The sequence below is a fragment of the Musca vetustissima genome, unplaced genomic scaffold, assembly GCF_032173495.1.
Source record: "Musca vetustissima isolate MV318-11 ecotype Yass unplaced genomic scaffold, APGP_CSIRO_Mvet_v1 utg24669, whole genome shotgun sequence".
Classification (NCBI taxonomy): Eukaryota; Metazoa; Arthropoda; class Insecta; order Diptera; family Muscidae; genus Musca; species Musca vetustissima.
Genome location: NW_026879099.1, coordinates 187,913 through 195,356, shown reverse-complemented (window position 1 = coordinate 195,356; position 7,444 = coordinate 187,913). Strand labels below are relative to the sequence as shown.

The 7,444-nt window shown below is 34.5% G+C and overlaps 1 protein-coding gene across 1 annotated transcript in view; it reads left to right on the top strand.

The window, feature by feature from the left end:
- Nucleotides 1-7,444, top strand: part of LOC133323912 (myophilin) — a 126,702-nt gene that overhangs the window by 32,949 nt on the left and 86,309 nt on the right. The gene's annotated exons all lie outside the window — the stretch shown is intronic.

The following is a 7,444-nucleotide window of genomic DNA, read 5'->3' as shown; positions in this document are numbered from 1 at the left end:
TTGTTGACTTGATGCAGCAGAATTCATTGAATGGCTTATTGTCAGTTGACTCATCATGATCGGTTGGCTGGCCGTTGCTACTGCTGCTGTGGGTTGGTTCATCATAGCCTGTACCGCCATTTGCTGTTGCTGGGCCGACATTTGTTGCCTTGGATCTATACAAGGACAATATGCTATGGGACGATCACCGTTTGCCAAACATACCAAAGGTACGGCAGGACATGGCGGTAGGGTTGAAACGGTTGCCATTGTTGTTGTCGTCGGCATTGGTGGTGTTGGCTGATATGTGGGAATGGTATATGGCGGTGTAGGCAACACTGTTGGCGGTATTGGAGATCCCGGTGGCGGTGGATATACCGGACAGATACCCTTAATATTGGCCAAATACGACAGAAATGGCCAGAAATAAATTTTCAAACAGAAATCATCGAACAACATTTTGGCACTAAAATTAAATGTGAATTCCATGGTGCCGGCCGGTCACTCGCTCGATCACTGCAACGATCACTCTAACTATTCGCCAGGTATGCGACGGTGTGGCGTTTGATTTACAACTAAGCCTTGAACTGGAGCTGAACAATTGAATTAACGCTTAACAATAACGGATGGCAATGGTTGACAGCTGTAATTAAAAATTATGAATTACGAAGCGACAGAACAGCCATCCATCCATTCATCCACCGATTATTAAACACTTTGACCAAAATTAGAATGGCCACAAACAGTGACACAATTCAAATAAAACATCAGCAACAACAAAATCTATTAAAACGCAATGAAAATGCATAATTACACTTACATACTAGGTATGTTATTATGTTCAAAACGTAAAATCAGGGACGTCGAGCATACTATTTTAGGTCATTTTAAGGGAGGGTATTTATTTTTATTATTATTATTATTATTTTTTGGAAAACATAGTTAATTAGCGATATGTCACAAATATATACCAAAAGTATGAAAATGTAATGGAAAGTCGTTGACAACCATCGTTCACGATCGACATAAGCAGCCGAACGGAAATTAGCATTTCTGGTTACCATTATTACCCTATTAAAAATTATCCCCGTTACTACTCTTGCAGACATAGTGACTTCCACAAAGCATTGCCATTTTGGGCGATTAGTTGCTGTTGTTTTTCATATTTCCATGTGAGATTATTTTGTCTTTCATGTTTGACCTCGATTTCGTGATCCCTGGAGATTCCGCTCAAGCGCCACTCAGCATATGCCATGGCACAATAAATAGGTAGTCCCATGGCACAATAAATAAGTAGTCCATTTAGCTCAGCTGATGTCTCGATTAACTGTCAAAGTGCTTAATTTCTACTTGAATTCGATGTGCAGAGTTGCCAACCATGTGAAATATTATATGGAAAAATTTGGCAGAAGATCGAGACAAAAACAAAGTTTTTGTTGTGATACATCACCTTATTATTGCATCATGGGTAGTCCATTTAGCGCAGCTGATGACTTGATTTACTGTCAAAGTGCGTAATTTCTACTTGAATTCGATGAGCAATGTTGCCAACCACATGAAATATTATAAGGAAAAATTTGACAGATGGTCGATGGTTCATGGCACTATGAATAGGTAGTCTATTTAGCGCAGTTGATGTCTCGATTAACTGTCAAAGTGGGTAATTTCTACATGAATTCGATGTTCAGTGTTTTGTTTTGATACATCACCTAATTATTGCATTATGGGTAATTTCTATATGAATTCGATGTACAATGCTGCCAACCACGTGAAATATTATAAGGAAAATTTTGACAGAAGATCGAGACGAAAACAAAAGTTTGTGTTTTGATACATCACCTTATTATGGAATCATGATCGAGATAAAAACAATTGTTTTTGTTTAGATACATCACCTTATTATTGTATCATGACATATGCTATGGATATTTTTCTTAAGATGTAGCCACCAACCTATTTCTTACGTTTAATCAGCTTTTGTATGGTTTCCTGGTTCGTTAGGTTTCACAACTCTATGTTACTTATGATGCTGGGCCAGAATATCCTGCATAAAATCCTGAGGTATTCACTCGAATGATATCTTTTATTTTAACATCTTTCATTCGAAGCCATGGCAGAATGAATTGGTAATCCATTTAGCGCAGCTGATGACTTGATTTACTATCAAAGTTGCCAACCATGTGAAATGTTATATTGATGGTCGAGATCATGATGCAATAATTAGGTGATGTATCACAACAAAAACCTTTGTTTTTGTCTCGACCTTCCGTCAAATTTTTCCATATAATATATCACATGGTTGGCAACTCTGCACATCGAATTCAAGTAGAAATTACGCACTTTGACAGTTAATCGAGACATCAGCTGAGCTAAATGGACAACCTATTTATTGTGCCATGGTCGAGACAAAAACAAAAATTGTTGTTTTCATACATCATCTTATTATTGTATCACGATTCGTAGCATTTAAATCTTAAAATCGAATTGATTGTCGATAATCATTTACAATTATACTACTTGCATTTTACTATATACAAAATAATACAATACTGTCAAGAACAGCCCTTGGGTCCAACGTCTTATATTACAGGCTTTAATGACTTGATCATAAGGTATTTGTGAGATATGACAGCTTTCAATATCTTTTATCACATATCGATCACTCGGAAGAACTTTACTAACTACACAATGCACTTTATATATCGGCAATAATCCCGTCACCACATTTATATGAATTTACTAAGCATCATTTTGTCTTCGCTCACTGTTCATTATATTTTTGCGATATTACAGCCTCTGCTTTATTTCCTATTTCCTGAATTTTTGGCAATGGTATCAACCTAAATAATTCTACTACAGTTCGGCTAATCTGACGAGTTTGACCTATCCTCTATGAGGATTTATTTGATTTATATGCAATGGAATTGATCATTTAGATCTACTGAATTTACTAAACCCGATACAACGTAAATGATCTATAAATTTTCTTAATGTTAATATCAAGTCCAACATTTCCACACAGTCTCTCCAGGTCTTCTAATTTTTACTGCAAGGTTGAAATCTTGTGATAGAGAAGACAAATATCATCCGCATACTCCAAGTCTTCGAGTTGTCATGAGATACTCCACGTTATGCCGCTTCTCTGAGAGCAGACTTCATTCTTTATTTGATCCGGTAAAATTGTGAACAGTAGGAGCAATAAAGGGCATTCTTGCCGAATTGACGATAAAAAGGTAGGGTGCAAATTTGAAATAGTAAGGTGATGTATCTAAACAAAAGCATATGTTTTTTATATTCGACCATCTGTAATTTTTCTTATGGTTGGCAACATTGCACGTCGAATTCAAGTAGAAACAATACACTTTGACAATTAATCGCACAGTCAGCTGTGCTAATTGGAGTACCTATTTATTATGATGATTATCTATCAAATGTTATCTAGTAAAATGGTTTGCAACATTTCACGTCGAATTCAATTAGAAACTAGGCTCTTTGACTGTTAATCGTATAGTCAACTGCTCTAAATGGACTATCGCCTAATGATTGTACCATGATGCAATGATAAGGTGATGTAAGAATTTGTTTTTGTTCCGACCATCTGTCAATTTTTTTTAATAATATTTCACATGATTGGCAACATTGCACATCGAATTCAAGTAAAAACTATGCACTTTGAAAGTTAATCGAATTGCCAGCTGCGCTTAATGAACTACCAATTTATTGTGCCATGGTTGTGTCCATGATGCAATAATAAGGTGATGTACACCAACAAAAACCTTTCCTTTTGTCTCGATTATCTGTCAAAATTTTCCATATAATATTTCAAATGGTTGGCAGCACTGCACATCGAATTCAAGTAGAAATTACCCACTTTGACAGTTAATCAAGACATCAGCTGCGCTAAATGGACTACCTATTCATTGTGCCATGGTTGTGTCGTTCCGAAACGAATTAGTTAAAAGGAACTATTCCACGAAGGGAACGATTGGTACTAGGTCCGGTTCTTTCATTCACTTCGTTCAGTTTGATCCAGTCGTTTCATTTCACTCTCGTTCACCTAGTTCATTGACCGAATTAATTGAATTGAACTATGAATGAACTAGTTCGTAGACGGGTTTGGGTAGAATTATGCCTCGCCGATTGGAAGGCATAAAATTCTATGTAGATGTCCGTCTCTTTTTCTTATAGTTGAAATCCCGATAGAAATTGCAATAATTAAAATAGAGCTCCAAAATTTTACACAGACATTGCGGGTTCAACTAGGATGTTTGGCATTTCAAATTGTATATATCGGTTCACGTATAGTAATATAGTCCCCATATGACGACATTCTCATTCGAATTGGCTTTAATTTGGTATTTTGAATACTCCTTATGTACCGAATTTCCCTACCAAAAATTAATATTAACCCAAGGTTCAGAATTAACTACACTCTTCATTTTTCGGTCTATTTCGGATTGTTGCCCTAGTTTTTTTTTAACCAGATTGGGTTAATTTTATATTTAGATATAAAAATCAATGAGTGAAATCTCAATATAAAAATAATCAATATAGGCCCGGTTTCAGTTTAAACCCTCATATAAAGATAACCCCACTATTAGATATGTTGAGGATTTCAGAAGTATTTTTCAAACGTCACGTGTCTTTTTCGGTATGTTTTCGGTATTTTAAAGTCCACCCCATGGCGGAACTTAACGTATATTTATATTCTCCACGCATCTGCTGTTTCACGTTTTCACTTTCATTTGTTATAGAGTTTTTTTCATTTTATTGTTGTTTTAATGTTTTAAATAAAAACCATTTAATTTATAATTATTTCATGCTTAACAACTATTTTTTCATTATTTCAACAATTTGTTAATAATTGTTGTATGCAAATACATACGAATGTGGGTTCAATTAAATTTTTACACCAAACTCAAACCCCCATTTTATCTACTCCATTCTATATGCGTTATTTTATGCGACGTGGTCAGTAACTTCGTTTAGGCTGGGACTTTTCGATTTTCCGACTCTCAACGCTAACAAAATGATTCTCAACTTTCCAGTTGAGTGGGTGTCAGTTATTATGTTTGTAGAGTAGAGCAATTTCACATCGATCGCAACAGCAGCAGTACCGGATAAGTGTTGATAATCTCAGCAATTTAATTAAACAAGCAGGCAATGACATTTCAAAATATCCGAAAGCAGTTATAATCTGTCAACGCACTTTACATTTTATTTAATTGATTTGTCATTGGTCGTGGTTTGTGTGTTATTTTTCTGATTGTCTGAAATTTCACGCCTAATAATTTAAAAAGTGTTGGTAGTACAATTTTTTCAGATGTAATTCAAAACATTTCAATTCGAAAATTTCACTTGAATTTCGTAACAAGGATCAAGGATTCCATTTATAATTCAAATGATTTCATTTGTAATAACTTGAATTTTAAATGCATTAAAAATCGAATTATTACAATTGTAATTTCTCAGGAAGATTTTATAAAAACGCATTAAGGTCTTCTATAAGTGGCCCTGCTGCAAGAAGACTTCTGGTAATCTATAAGATCTTCTGGTAATCATAAGTAATATGGTATGCAGAAAGAAGCCCTTTTGACCTTCTGTAAGAAGGTCTTTTGGTCATCTATAAGATGACCTTCTGGTCCTATAAAATGATCTAATGGTCTTCTACAAGATGACCTAATGGTCGTCTATAAGATGACCTAATGGTCTTCTACAAGAAGTCCTTCGGGTCTACTATAAGAAGCCCTAAAGGCATTCTATAATCGGCGTTTGTATCAGTTGCCAGCTCTATGTTATTGATGATATTGGACCAGAATATCCTACACTAGCAAAGTACCCGCTACTTCGTATGAAAGGGAATAAAAAAATATTTCATATAGAAATCTTGAATACTGTATAATTTGTTGTATTATAGTTCTGAGTTCCACCTCTATTCCTACATTTAATATCAAGTTTATTACCATTAAGTACTCTTCATACACATCAGCACTATTTTGCGAAATCTCTTTCTTATTTCAATTACATAGATTAAAAATAGATCAGAATTCCAATTAAATACTTTAGCAGAAACGTACAGGTTTCACATTCAGTTCCATTTAGAACTTTTCGAACATATAAGTACACATTTTCAAGACAACCTCCATACCATCACCACCACTATATTTAGTACCACTTAGTACCTAAAACCCTTTGGTCCTCCTTTCTAAATCTTTGTCACTGACATTCCAAATTGTAGGTTTCCAGCTCTCCCAAATCCAAATTGTTCCCAATTTAGTGAATTTTCATACAGATAAATTCAAGTTTTCAAATACTACACTTCAACAGTAATCTGAATTCTAAATCTCAGGAATCATACAAATCCAAATAGTTTCAAATTTAGTACCATTTAGTACTTTTTATACCCAGAATTTCTAAAACTACATCAATCCTACACTCTAACAGTAATCTTAATTCCACCAAAGTCCAAATTGTACCAAATTTAATTCTTTTGGTACTCATAAGGACAAATTGCCAAATGTTAATCAATTCTGCTTTTAAATAGTAATCGTAATAGCAAATCTCAGCTCTGTCTGCTCATTACAGACCAAATTATACCACATTTGATACCATTCTCTACTCTTCGTACCCATATTCCAAACCTATCTCAATATTTTAAACCAGCTTCCTAATAGTAATCGTAAGTCTAAATTTAAAAATTCTAGCTCTCTATGTTCACTAAATTGTATCAGATTTGGTACCATTCTGTATTTTTCCTACACTCCCAACTTGCAACTTTCAGGATTCGAGTTCTACCCGTTCGCCAAAATCCAAATTGTACCAAATTTTCTAAAACTGCCTCAATAATTGTAATCATAATTTCTAGGACACAAGCCCTACCCGTTCACATAGATCTCAATTTTACCGTATTTAGTACCATTTAGTACTTTTCGTACTTATGAGTTCGAATTTCCAACAATGTTTCAATCCTGTACCATAACAAATCCCTCAAATCTAAATTGTACTAAACTTAGTATCATTTTGTACACATAATTACGCATTTTAAAACTACCTCCATGTCCCTTCCTACACTCCAACCTTAATTTTAATTTAAAATTTTAGGATTCCCGCTCACAGACAACGAATTGTACCATATCTAGTACCATTAATTGTCCATAAGTACGAAATTCCAAGACTACCTTAATTTTGTAATTTTCCTTCCAATCTTAAGTTTTCCATCTCTATCCCTTAACTCTAATCCAAATTGTACCATTTAGTACACATAATGACAAATTTTCCAAACTACCGACTTATCTCAATCCTGCACTCTAACTGTAATACTAATTCAAAATTGCTATCCGTACACGCAAAAACAATTTGCAAACTATTTGGTACCATTTAGTACTTTTTGTTTCTATAATTAAGAATTTCCAAATCTACCTCAATCCTACACTCCAACAGGAATTTTAATTCAAAAATTCTGGAG